Source organism: Aphelocoma coerulescens, chromosome 1, assembly GCF_041296385.1.
Source record: "Aphelocoma coerulescens isolate FSJ_1873_10779 chromosome 1, UR_Acoe_1.0, whole genome shotgun sequence".
Classification (NCBI taxonomy): Eukaryota; Metazoa; Chordata; class Aves; order Passeriformes; family Corvidae; genus Aphelocoma; species Aphelocoma coerulescens.
In genome coordinates this window covers 117,177,580-117,188,521 of record NC_091013.1, presented here as the reverse complement: position 1 = coordinate 117,188,521, position 10,942 = coordinate 117,177,580, and the positions used below count along the sequence as shown (strand labels likewise).

The window sequence follows — 10,942 nt, the reverse complement described above, 5'->3', positions numbered from 1 at the left end:
TTACTTATTGGAAAGCATTCTTCTAGCCTGGATGACTTGTGCCATATTATCTAACACGTTACTTTGTGAGCTTTTACTAAGCTGAAAGCGTTGGCTGATTATTGTCTAATAAAAAAATGTCCATGTGCTAAATTTAAATGCCAAGAGAAAGTGAGGCATATGTACTATAAATTACAAGTTCTGATAAGACAGTGGAGAATTCCAAATGATAAGTGGTTTAGTTTTATTTTCATGTGAAGAGGCAGAAAGAAGGCTGTACCTTGCTCTGAAATGACACAGTAATTGGAGTGAGTACAGGATCACTGCGTTTGTCCTGACTCCACATTTCATCAGGATCAGATAGAATTAATTTAAATTTGGGTGGCATTTGTCAGAGGCCTCACACTTGGACTGCAGTGCCCTCTGCTCAGCTGCAGAATAGGTACAGCCTTGGCCACTTTAATACCTACCTGCAGTGAGGATGTTGCAATCCACATTGCACTCTGCTTTGGATCTTGATCGTTTTACAGGGTCAGAAATCTTTCTGGATTAACTAGGGAAAAGTGCTCTGTCTCATCCAAGTGACTGTAGGATTGCTGCACAACCAACTGGATTCCTGGGCAGCTCTCACAAAATTTGTATATGAATACAAAGCTGTTATAGGGCTGGATTGCATTAAGGTGCAAAGCAAAACACCATGGAAGAAACTGAGCAGAGGAACACAAAGGAACACTGAGAAAAAGAAATATATATGCCAGTAAATTGCTAAAACTGGTTTCTGTGATCACTTGAGCAATATGTCAAAATATGAAAAATGATGATATGCCATTCTTGTGAAGAGTGCAGTGTTGAAGAAAAATGAAATAATGGGAGAGGGAGATAAACTCCAAAAACAATTTTGCCTTTTAAAACACATGCCATATCAACCATGTCCAAGTTTGACAGTGTAGTCTTCTCAGAGAAGCTTTTGGCCACCATAAGTCTTAGTCAGGAAAACATGCAGTGCCGTTTGACAGAATGTGCAGGAAGGGGAAATTCTGTTAGAGTTTATTGAATGATTGATGATAATTTAAATCCACTTCAGAAGAGCTGTTATGTTCTTGAGTCATTTCTTGGCTAATGTGCTAATAAAAATGCACTGTATAATGCTACTGCTGGATTTCAAACAATTTAACAGCAAAAAGTTGCTTACTGAGGAATATTAGAGGTTCCTCCAGAAGACGGATATATGATGGTAATTATCATGGCAATGAACTGGGCCTTGTTTACATTTGTGAAACAGAGGGAAACCTTGCAAAAATCTTTACTGATTTCAGGGCTGAGTTAAGCACTTAGGAGGAATTTACCTCTCCTCAGCTTCACTTCAGGCCCTGGGTAGGTTATGGAGCAAATCCTCCATTTCCAGACACGTGAACAAGGTCACTGGAAAGAGCCACTGCAGATTTACCCAGGGCAAAAAATGCATTCCCTGAGTGCCTTCTAGGATGAGAGGAGTGCTTGTGTTGTTTGCCTTGACATTAGCAGGCTCTTTGGCACAATCTCTGGTGGTGCTGTGGTTGCAGCTCAGCTGGTGAGATACGGACTGCACAAAGTGATAAAGTGGATGGAAGCTGTCAGGACTGCTGGGCTCTTGTAAGAAGGGCACAGTGACAGGACGAGAGACAATGGACAGAGGTTGGAATGTGGAAAATTCAAGCTTCACATTAAGGATTTAATTTGTTTTTCCACCAGGAAGAGGGACAAACACTGGAAAAAATTGCCCGGAGAAGTTGTTGTCTTCACATCACAATTATATACTCCAAGGTTTGTCCTAATGTAGCTCTTGTGCTCACAGGATAGTTCAGCTTCATCTTTCTGAAGTTTCCACAAGAAACAGAGCTTTTTGTTGTCATTAGCAGCACTGTGAGAATGATAGGGCTCTGAACAGAAGATGCAGTACAATGGACAGGCAGGGAATGAGGCTGAACTGTTTAATAAAACGATTTTCAAATAAATTGCCTGAAATGCTTTGCGACTCCAGCAGGACAAGCCCTCAAAGATACAAGCTCATTGGGAAGCAGAATTCATCTGGAAAATAGTTTTCAAATGTTTCAGTTGGACAGAAATTCCCCTGCTCTCCCTGCCCACAGTGGTTATTCTATTTGGAATTAGCAATCTGATTGTAAAATCCTGGCTTTGCCAAAGCTGCTTTTGGTGACAGTGCTGTGAAAACTTCACTCTGGCCTTTGGGAGCCTTTGAAATACTTGTAGAGACAAATACATGTTGAAAAGGACAACCCTAAAAGATTGGAGTCTTTGGTGAACACTCTGGTTAAGGTCTAACCCTAAATTGGAAGAAGTACAATAGAATAACCTGTATACTCAATTAATACCTTTTACTTGGGTTTGATGGATGTGTTTTTCAGGACACTGCTGTGCATAAGACATTTGTTTTGTCTTTTTTTCCCTCTGACAATGCATTTGGGGAACATGAATATCTCACCTCTGTCTTTCATCTGCCTAATTTTACATATGTGCTGAAATACCCAAAATAAATAAAAGCAATCAGAGAACCACAGGAACAGCAAGATAAAGTGGATGTTTATGTGTTTGTTTTGCCATCTGCTTTATTTTGGACCAAATACCTGTGTATTCTGTCCAAAACCACACTGTGCATTTCTTTTATTATCCATGCATGCTGCTTGCCTCGTATTTAATCATATTTTTGTTATTTTATTACAACTCTACAGATATGAATTAGGTAATTAAAACTACTCCAGAAAAATTTTAACACCTGTTCTGTGCCTTAAATATTGTTTACAGAATCCAGAAAGCTATGAAACTTCATCTTGTTGAACAGATCCTTATTACTTTAAAGTGCTACACTCTCCTTGTACTCCTATTTTGTGAGGAAGCTGTTGAAATCAAAGAGAAAGCTGGCTGCTACTGGATCTAATTATTACAAATTATGTGGCAGAAAAAATTATTTTTTTTTATTTTTTATTTAAGGAAAATCAAGTTTCCATGTTGCAAGGAAGAGTTGCTAGTGGCTAGTTTTAAAAACTGATAATTTCAATTGGCTTTGCTCCATCAGCCACAAGGAAAACACCTGGCAAGCTGCTGCATCCCAGCCAAGTCTTGTTAACCTTTTGGCCTTCACAGTAACTATCAGCAGGCACCGAGTCAGTGCTACTAATAAACTGGCATTAAAACTTCCACCTGCTAATAACATCTTATTGCTTTTCAGGATTAAATAAAAGGAAATGAGCTGTTTAATTACAGTCAGAGAAATTTTGCAATGCTGTGCTGCCTTGGATGGTGACAGTAATGCTGAAATGTGTTTAAGGACATGGCTATGTGAACTGAAGGCTTCAGAGGTATAACAGCTCTTCTATGTTAGTTTTTTGCTTGTAGGAAGTGTAAAACATTTTTACATGAAGATAAGATAAACTAGGGATAGTCTTTTCAAAAACATGTGTAGGCAGTTGTAGGCAAGGCTGTATCTGTGGATTTTTATTTTTCTCCTCATTAATGCTCTCCTTAATTATTCCACTTTATGGGGAACTCTTTGCTGGTTTTTAATTTGTTTGCTTGCCTCGCTGCTAGCAAAAAACCCTGTTCTGGTGTTCTTAGTGCAGCAATGAAGCAGGGGAGAGATATTACAAAGTAGCCAATATTTTTATTCTATTAGGAGGGAGTTCTTCCATTCTGACTTTTCTGGAACACATGGAGCAAAAAAACCTGGAGGAGCAAAAAAACATGGAGGAGCAAAAATCTTGCCTGGAAGTTCCACGTGTGGGATGTAGGCTGAGTTAGTATGTCTGTCTTCCTTTGCTTCATTTTCCACTTCTTATCCCAATGCCTTGAATATTTTAGGCCAAAGTCAGCCAGATTTTGAAGCACTAGAAATGCACTCTAGCCCCCATGGAGGTCTGGTTGGGATTTTGGCATGTTTTGGAACAAGGAATGCAAATACCACTTCCTAGATGGAAAAAGCAGTGCCCTGCTGGCAGCTGGTCCAGTTCCAGTGGGACCAACTCCACAATGTGTTTTCAGCAGAAAGTGATTTTTATAGCAATGTTACAAGCTGTCTGAATTCCAGCAATTTTAATAGCTTGAAATATAAAAACCTATCAAAATTAAGATTATCCTTTTAAAAAGAGGCATACTGCAGCAGGACTTTGCTTTTAAATAACCTTTCCCATAACGTGTTCCAACCTCTCACTGCTTCCTGGTGCAGAAATAAGGACTTGGAGGGAGGGACTGTAAAGTCAAGGGAAACTTGATTCATGTCAACTCTGTTCCAGGAGCTCTCATTTATTTCTCCTGCGAGCCTTGGCTGGGTTGTCAGCATTATACAGCCTTGCTGTGGTGAACTGTTGAGAGGCAGCATCTTCAAAGACAATAAATCTTTAAAAGGACACAGGGAAGCATTAGTGATATACATGCTGTTGGAGTGTTTATAGCTTTTCTCCTTTTCATTATTCTGGTTTACAGAGAAACTTTTGTTGGGAATGTTTATACAAATGCTATCATGCTTTTTTAAAAAAAGGCATTTCTTAGCTCCTTTTTTGATCAAAACATAGGCAGAGTGTGTTTCTGACCACTTGAAAGGTGACTTGCGAACTATGTGGACAGAGGAATAAAAGGCCGCCATAAACTATGATACATTTTACATTAAATTGTTGTATGGCAACAGTTTCTAGAGAGGCAGATTCAAAGCAACATCATTGCATGGTGCACTTTTGCCTTTCCAAAGGTCAGCAGGTGATGATAGATGAGAGAATCAGAGCTTTGACAATCTCAGATTTCTAGGAGTAGCTGTGTGCCTGTACAATAATGAAGATTTTAATTGTTTTAGTCAATATTGGTGAAATAAGACAAGCCATTCTGAAAAGTGTTCTGTGTGGTCTCTTTAGAGTGATGATTTTAGTACAAACAGTTACAGAACCTCGAGTCTGCACATTCTGACTGAGCATTTCAGGACTGTACATTTGAGGAAATCAGTTATGCAACTCTTAATTTGCATAGCCATGCCCTCTCTCATCTTAATGTTTCTTTTATGGGGAAATTTCTAGTTTTCCTTCATGGTCAGGATTTCTGATTCAGTCTCACAAGGAGTGAATAAAAGGCCGCCATAAACTATGATACATTTTACATTAAATTGTTGTATGGCAACAGTTTCTAGAGAGGCAGATTCAAAGCAACATCATTGCATGGTGCACTTTTGCCTTTCCAAAGGTCAGCAGGTGATGATAGATGAGAGAATCAGAGCTTTGACAATCTCAGATTTCTAGGAGTAGCTGTGTGCCTGTACAATAATGAAGATTTTAATTGTTTTAGTCAATATTGGTGAAATAAGACAAGCCATTCTGAAAAGTGTTCTGTGTGGTCTCTTTAGAGTGATGATTTTAGTACAAACAGTTACAGAACCTCGAGTCTGCACATTCTGACTGAGCATTTCAGGACTGTACATTTGAGGAAATCAGTTATGCAACTCTTAATTTGCATAGCCATGCCCTCTCTCATCTTAATGTTTCTTTTATGGGGAAATTTCTAGTTTTCCTTCATGGTCAGGATTTCTGATTCAGTCTCACAAGGAGTGATTTCAGGTTTTCTATCTGTTGAGCTTCTATCTCCTTCCCTTCCTCTCTGAGTCTTGTGTACCTGCATCGTAGCTGGGACACTACTCCTTTTCAAGAGATTCAGGGAGAGACAGTTTGTTTATCCTCTCTGGTTTTGCCCTGCTATCACTAAAAGTAGGGCAAAACTTTGGAGAAAATAGTGAGGTACAAATCTAAGTGGAGATTAAAGGAAGCAAACTGTCTACCTGTCACAAAAATCCTGGAAGTGTAACTTTGGAGCATGCAGAAAACAAAGGAATGATATTTCATGTGTTGTTTGCATCTCCCATGTATTGCAGACTTCAATTTTAGTGTTCTTTATGGCACAACCCAAGATACTCCTGCTCTGAGGGTTTTCTGTTTTTCTTCGTCTAGGAAGGAAAGACAGTAATAGCTGGGGGGTATGTGGCATCTAGGATCTGAGCATATTTTTTGGTGGAAATTAAAACTTGGGTACCCCAAAGCCTCCAAGGAGACAACTTCTTTTTGAAAAGCTGAGTGGGAATCTGTCCTTAAAAACTGGTTTTTTTCTTACATGTATTTTTTTTCCCCTCTCAGTAATTAGTAACAAAGGCTGCTGGTGAAAGAAACGACTCTCTCCAGGATCCACACTTTTAACAGTGGCTCTGTTGCTGAAGAGCTGTGTTGATGGTATCTTCAGGGTTTTGTTCCTCTCTTTGAGTGATAGGAGATGCCAGTGGCCTGTTGTGACATGGATCTTGATCCCCTTAAAAAGGGCTCTTGTTTCAAAACCTGGTGGGGAGATCAGCCTTATTTTCAGAGGCCAGTGGGATACAGTGAAAAGAAAACATCAATGAGGGAATATTTCTGGGTTTTGTCAGGTAACCTAGCAATAATTGCTATGCTACAGCGTGCTCTAGCTACCGTTTGCCCTACACATTAAAATGCAAATGTTTTAATGAACAGCAGCTATCTGAAAAGCTCACTGTCAGGGCAGTCCTCTGTTCTGGCTGGTGTCACTAATGGTCATCTTTCTTTCTGGTAGATTTTTCAGTACTAGCAGCATTTTACCAATCTGATCTCATCTTCTGGTGATTTATACCTTGCATTCAGGTCTGCAATTTTTCAGTACACATCTAAACCAGATTCTCAGGGCATATGTAGCACAGTGGGCTGTGCAGAGCAGGGGCTGTGGTACGAGGGATCAAATTTAAAAGTTTGTAGTGCCTGGGACAGTCCTCACTGGTGGTGTCTGAAAAGGAAATGGAGCTCCACTTTCTGTATATTATTTTATTTCCAGCTGTGGCAAAGGGATAGACATCAAGGCAGAAAGGCTCCCAGGAACCTGAAGTGAGCATGCACAGGCATGCAGGTGCATTAATATGAATTATAGGCACATGGTTTCCCTTGCAAACAGAAACATCTCCTCTGCAAAGAGTGATAAGCCCTGGGTTCCTTTTCTGCGACACTGCCTATAATTGCTAGGGAAAAAATGGGCTTAAATGTAAAGTTCCAAGAGCACTGCTCAGTATCCACAGAGTGGATTTTCAGCACTATTTTTAGCCTATTGCTTGCTGGGTTAGAATGCAAATAGCTGTGTGCACTCTGGAGCTGCAGAAGTCCATACAGACAGAACACAGGAGGGAAATTGCACCATCCCTCTGGTGCCTGTCCTCGCTCAAGAGTGTTATAATTTTTTTTTCTTCATTACTGCTCAATATTCAACCTATTTGCTGTTACAGATATTTCAAGAACATGGGCTTTTGGCTACTGCTGATATTTTTATATTAATAGAGTTAGACATTCTCCTTGTAAACATTGGTCCTCCAAAGTAAAAGGAATGGGACCAGTGCCATTCTTTGTCAGCAGACAGATTATCCCTCAAGCAAAGATCAGTCTTGGGCAGTGGGGTAAAAAAGACACACTTTTCCACAATGGAAGGATCAATTAATGGCTGGAAAGCAGCTCTGAAGTGGAATGCTCTCCTAAATTGTTTTTCCAAACCTGCTTATTTTTCTTTTAATAATCTTGGGATGTGACATAATGAATTGGCAAAATGAAAATATTCCTGTTGCTTGCCACTCTATCTAAACAGTAAGATTAGAGCAACCATCTGTATTATACTTGCCTGAAGAAATATATAGGAAATATATATAAAAAGATATCAGTGGCACCCTTTTACTCCCATTGATCTTGCTCAGAACCTAGGTAGCACCAATGTGTAATTTCTCACACATTTACTCTCAAATTAGGTTTTATTTTGGCTTGATTACAGCCTCCTTATTGCAAACAAACTCTTCAAATTCTTAGACTAAAATAATGCTGGGAAGAACAACTGTGAGTCAATGAAATTTAAAGGTGGCAGTAGGGGATCACATAAAGGCTCTGAGATCCTTGAAAACAAGGGTAACACTTCACATACCAAAAAAAGTTGCAATCATATATCCTGTATGCTGGATTTTATCTAAACATGCAGCTCCTTGATTTAAATTTCCTGCCATTAACCAGCTGCTTCAGTTCAGTATTTTGGGTGTATTTCCTGCTGCAGACAAAATGGGAGAGACTCTCCCAGGAGAGTGTGGTTTACCTCAGGGCAGGCCGAGGGCAGTGTGTGGAAAACAGTTGCAAATCATTCAGGGTATTTCAGTTTATTGGGGATTGTAACTAAAGCCCATCAGCACGCTTCCAGTTTGGTACTGAAACATGAAGCACTTGCCCTCACTATTGCAATAAATTTAATTTTCTCTGCCAACTGGATTTTAAGCATCATCTAACAGGAAGAAATACTTCGTTTAACGTTTCTGTTGTAAGACAACAGTCAGTTTATATAGAAACTTCCAGCTCCTGTGAATTTAGCAGCAGAGTGGGTGATAATTCAGTCTGGGAGAGGAAAACTATTGGTGCTCTAAAATGTACAATACTGGCTAATTTTAGGACACAGCATCACAGATTTCATTAGTTCTATTCCCTGTTTCACAGCCTTTGCGATGTGCAGCTTGTTTTCGTATTTGTCAGGAGTCTAACACAAAGTAATTTTGCTCTCTTTGTGCGTTAGGATTCTATGAGCTCGTTCTTTAGATAGCTCTGCTTCACCACCTTGACTCTGTGTTTTGGCCCCCACACATATCTAGGTGATAAAACCTCTTTTGCATAAGTTTCAAAGTCTCCTGATTGCTCTGAGAAGCAACCCACCTTTTGAAACCTCTGGAATGTATGAAACAGGAAAGAAGAAATCTGTGACAAGTTATAACAGCCAAGGTTAATTTTGAAGCTGTGTGTGTGTTTACTGCCTCTTGGGGGAGTATCTCGCTGTTTTGCATGCTGCTTACTTGTTTCTGGAGCTGAAGAAACACTGCTTAAAAGGATTAATTTGGCAGGCACTCCTGAGACTTTAGAAGGTAAACAACTGTTTCTTTTTTGTCAATATGGCAATTAAGGTCTGGGAGATTAAAGAAAAGAAAGTAAATGCAGTTTTGGCTCCTTCTGTAGACTGATGGCTTAGTGATTCTTTGAATATTTAATGAGATGCTTTGATGGCTCTGGAGTAGCAAAATCCAGATCAGATGTGAAAAATGGAAGAATAGTGAACTGCAAAGTGTGAGTTATGTGATGCCCAGAGTTAGGTGTGTGGGGTTTCTTATGCTCGAGATTGATGTCCAGACTGTTTTGGTAAATGACATCTCCTTCAAAAGCAAGGGATGTGCTGAAGGTGTCCAGATGCCTGGAGATTTCTACATTTGGCCTCTTTTAATACCATCTTTACTGAAACTTCTGTCTAGTTCCTGCTAAAGCAAGGAATCTTCCCCGCAAAGCTGGTAAAATTGTTAAAAATTTTACCATGAATAGAACTGTGATTTTCAGAGTCAATGAAGGAGTCAGAAGTGATGTTAACTGTGATCTTTTAGCACCCTTTAAAGCTGACAGGACTGTTTCATTCTTAGATGCTTTGCCTACTTCAAATGACACAAAGTAGCCACAAAATAGGCTTTAACATCCTTTGTGGGTATTTTCCTGTAGTCTCCCATTTTGGGTAGAGCACTTACTACCTCTCCTTAAGGAGGTGGCTCTCATGTCTTTTCAAATATATCTTCAGGGAATTAATTAAATTGTCTTTCTTAAAGTGGGTGGGCATTTAGAAGAGGTTTAATTTGAAATCAGAAATTAAAAAGGTCTGAAGTTAATTCAGAATTCTTTTCATATGACAATATAGCTGGAGAAGCTGTCAGAGTGTTACCTGTGTGTAGTGGGAGGACAGCTCTAATTTTAATAATTTTCTTCCCCATTTTTCCCCCTGCCCCGATGCTGTTCCTTCTGTTTTCAATCCCAAATCTGATGCTTTTTTTTGGAGTGGGAAAGAGATGAACCTTTGAAGAAGCAGAGGAGCAGAAATCCAGGTTTTGAACAAGACCCTAATATATCCCTCAGGGAGCTCTTCGTGCCTTTATTTTGGCACACTAATGCTTTTAAAGTGGCAACACTGCCTTCAGGCCCTCTGGATCTTCTTCGTGACAAATTCAGGGAGAAATAAGTGTGATTGCTTTTCTGGTTAAGTGAAGAAGTTTATTCATTCTTAATTGCCTCCCTTGACCTCTTCTGCTTCATCAAATTGGAGAGCAACGTAAAGACAGCCACACTTCACTTCCCAAAGAACTCGGTTGTTTTCCAGAAGGAAATGAGAGGGTCTCCAGTTGTAGCTAATTTGGTGAGACACAGGCTGGGAGAGCAGACAGTGAAGTGGATGAAGTGTGGCTGTATCATCCAAAGGGTGGAGATCAGTCACCTGAGGTTGAAATTGTTGCTGGGTATGCGTTGTCTCCCTAAAAGATCAGTACTGATGCCAACACTGTAAATATCTTTATTTGCAAGTTGGGTGATGAGACACAGTTCACTCAGCAAATACCTGTACAATAGTAAGTTGTTCTGTGTCCTTTTACTCTCTGAAACACACTGGGGCACTATTTAAACTGGTCTTTTAAATTTTATTGGATTTGTTGTCGTGTTCGGTATTTTTCTTACATAATGAAAGTGCTTTTGAAACAGCAAATCTCAAAGTAGGAATGAAATGGCCACCCACCATCTTCCTTATGCTCATCCATAGGTTTGGGGTTTTTTAAAAAATTATTTTATTTTAAAATGAAAGATTTGAAGCCAAGCATACAGCCATAATCTCACTGCTGGCTACATAAAAATGTCATTGTCCTGGATGAATGCTCTTGAGATTTTAGTGGCTGAAAGATGACTTCATAAATCCCTGCTTTATTAAGATGTCTCTTGAATGTCCACGCAGTTTTGTGAACAGTAAAAGATGAGCACTTACTAAAGGGCTTACACCAGGTATGAAGCTTCTTTCTTTGACCAAAAGGCACTTGTGAAAATAGTCTGTAGTGCTTTGAAAAGAA

At 39.5% G+C, this 10,942-nt stretch overlaps 1 long non-coding RNA gene across 2 annotated transcripts in view; it reads left to right on the top strand.

Annotated features, from left to right (window-relative positions):
• The first annotated feature begins 3,216 nt into the window (after nucleotides 1–3,216).
• The window catches only part of LOC138116552 (uncharacterized), an 81,933-nt gene continuing 74,207 nt past the window's right edge, over nucleotides 3,217–10,942 (top strand). For both annotated transcript variants that reach the window (XR_011154198.1, XR_011154200.1), the window contains exon 1: nucleotides 3,217–3,335. This is a non-coding gene — a long non-coding RNA (uncharacterized lncRNA). The remainder of the gene's footprint in view (nucleotides 3,336–10,942) is intronic.